The sequence below is a fragment of the Calliopsis andreniformis genome, unplaced genomic scaffold (genome assembly GCF_051401765.1).
Source record: "Calliopsis andreniformis isolate RMS-2024a unplaced genomic scaffold, iyCalAndr_principal scaffold0139, whole genome shotgun sequence".
NCBI classification, from domain to species: Eukaryota; Metazoa; Arthropoda; class Insecta; order Hymenoptera; family Andrenidae; genus Calliopsis; species Calliopsis andreniformis.
The window spans coordinates 646,555-649,836 of NW_027480548.1; positions in this window are offsets into that span (position 1 = coordinate 646,555).

Consider the following 3,282-nt stretch of genomic DNA (forward strand, 5'->3'; position numbering starts at 1 on the left):
TTTGACGATTGAGGACTGAGGATTGAGGATCGCGAATTGAGGACTGATGATTGAGGATTGGAGATTGAGGATTGGGTATTGAGGATTGAAGGATGAGGATTGAGGATTGAGGATTGAGGGTTGCGGATTGAGGACCTAGGATTGGAGATTGATTATTGACGATTGATGATTGGGGATTGAGGATTGAGGATTGAGGATCTAGGTTTGGTAATCGATTATTGAGGATTGAGGTTTGAGGTCTGAGGACTGAGGATTGAGTATTGTGAATTGAGGATTGAGGATTGAGGATTGAAGATTGAGGATGGGGGACTGAGTGTTGAGGGTTGAGTGATGAGAATTGAAGTTTGTGGATAGAGATTTTAAGATTGCAGACTGAGTATTGAGTATTGAAAGGTGTGAATTGACGATATTGTATTGAGGATTGAGAACTGACGAATGACTGTTGAGGACTGCGGACTGAAGGTTGAGGATTCAGGATTGTGGATTCAGGATTGAGGTTTGAGGACTGAGAATTGAGGATTGAGTATTGAGGAATGAGGATTGAGGATTGAGGATTGAGGATTGAAGATTGAGGATTGGGTATTGTGGATTGAACATTGAGGATTGAGGATTGAGGATTGAGGATTGAGGAAGGAGGACTGAAGATTGAATATTGATGATTGATGATTGAGGATTGAGGATTGAGGGTTGTGAATTGAGGACGAGGACTGAGGGTTGAGTATTGATGTGTGAGGTCTGAGGATTGAGGATTGAGGATTGAGAGTTGAGGATTGAGGATTGAAGATTGAGGATTGGGTGTTGAGGATTGCAGAATGAGGATTGAGGATTGAGGATTGGGGATTGAGGATTGAAGATTGAGTATTGAGGATTGAACATTGAGGATTGAGGATTGAGAATTGAGGATTGGGGATTGAAGATTGAGTATTGAGGATTGAAGATTGAGGATTGAGGATTGAGGATTGAGGATTGAGGATTGAAGATTGAGAATTGTGAATTGAGGATTGAGGATTGAGGATTGAGGATTGAAGATTGAATATTGATGATTGAAGGTTGAGGATTGAGGATTGATGGTTGTGGATAGAGGACGAGGACTGAGGGTTGAATATTGATGCTTGAGGTCTGAGGATTGAGGATTGAGGATTGAGAATTGGGGATTGAGGATTGAGGATAAAGATTGAGGATTGGGTGTTGAGGATTGAAGAATGAGGATTGAGGATTGAGGATTGGGGATTGAAGATTGAGTATTGAGGATTGAATATTGAGGATTGAGGATTGAGGATTGAGGATTGAGGTTGAGGATTGAAGATTGAGGATTGAGGACTGACGATTGAGGATTGAGTATTGGGGATTGAGGATTGAGGATTGAGGATTGAAATTGAGTATTGAGGATTGAAGATTGAGGATTGAGATTTGATTATTGAATATTGTGGACTGAGTATTGAAACGGGAGTATTCAGAATATTCTATTGAGTGTTGAGAATTGAGGATTGAAGATTGAGTATTGAGTATTGAGGATTGAGGATTGAGGATTGAAGATTGAGGACTGAGAATTGAGGATTGAGGATTGAGGATTGAGGATTGAAGATTGAGGATTGGGTATTGAGGATTGAAGAATGAGGATTGAGGATTGAGGTTTGAGGATTGAGGGTTGCAGATTGAGTATTGAGGATTGAAGATTGATGATTGAGGATTGAGGATTGAAGATTGAGGATTGAGGATTGAGGATTGAGGATTGAGGATTGAAGATTGAGTATTGATGATTGAAGGTTGAGGATTGAGGATTGAGTACTGAGGATTGAGGATTGAGGATTGAGGATTGAGGATTGAAGATTGAGGATTGATGATTGAGGATTGAGAATTGAGAATTGAGGATGAGATCTGAGGGTTGAGGATTGAGGGTTGGGAAATGGGGATTGAGGATTAAGGATTGAGGATTGAGGATTGAGGATTGAGGATTGAAGATTGAGGATTGGGTATTGAGGATTGAAGAATGAGGATTGAGGATTGAGGTTTGAGGATTGAGGATTGCAGATTGAGTATTGAGGATTGAAGATTGATGATTGAGGATTGGGGATTGAGGATTGAGGATTGAGGATTGAGCATTGAAGATAGAGGATTGGGGACTGAGTGTTGAGGGTTGAGTGATGAGAATTGATGTTTGTGGATGGAGATTTGAAGATTGCAGATTGAGTATTGAGTATTGAAATGTGTGAATTGATGATATTCTATTGAGGACTGAGAATTAACGACTGATTGTTGAGGACTGAGGTCTGAAGATTGAGGATTCAGGATTGTGGATTCAGGATTGAGGTTTGAGGACTGAGTATTGAGGATTGAAGATTGAGGATTGAGGATTGAGAATTGAGGATTGGGGATTGAAGATTGAATATTGATGATTGAAGGTTGAGGATTGAGTATTGATGGTTGTGGATAGAGGACGAGGACTGAGGGTTGAATATTGACGTTTGAGCTCTGAGGATTGAGGATTGAGGATTGAGAATTGAGGATTGAGGATTGAGGATTGAAGATTGAAGATTGGGTATTGAGGATTGAAGAATGAGGATTGAGGATTGAGGATTGAGGATTGACGATTGCAGATTGAGTATTGAGGATTGAGGATTGAGGATTGAGGATTGAGGATTGAGGATTGAGGATTGAGGATTGAGGACTGAGGATTGCGGATTGAGAATTGAAGATTGAGTATTGAGGATTGATTATTGAGGATTGAGGATTGAGTATTGAGGATTGAGGTTGAGGATTGAAGATTGAGGATTGGGGATTGGGGATTGAGAATTGAGGATTGAGGATTGAAGTTGAGTATTGAGGACTGAAGAGTGAGGATAGAGATTTGATTATTGAATATTGTGGATTGAGTATTGAACCATGAGTATTCAGAATATTCTATTGAGTGTTGGGAATTGAGGATTGATGGTTGAGTATTGAGGATTGGCGTCTGAGGGTTGTGCCTTGAATATTGAGGATTGAGGATTGAGGATAGAGGATAGAGGACTGATGATTGAGGATTGAAGATTGAGGATTGTGGATTCCGGATTGAGGTTTGAGGACTGAGAATTGAGGATTGAGTATTGAGGGTTGAGGATTGAGGATTGAGGATTGAGGATTGAAGATTGAGGATTGGGTATTTCGGATTGAACATTGAGGATTGAGGATTGAGGATTGAGGATTGAGGATTGAGGACTGAAGATTGAATATTGATGATTGATGATTGAGGATTGAGGACTGAAGGTTGTGGATTGAGGACGAGGACTGAGGGTTGAGTAT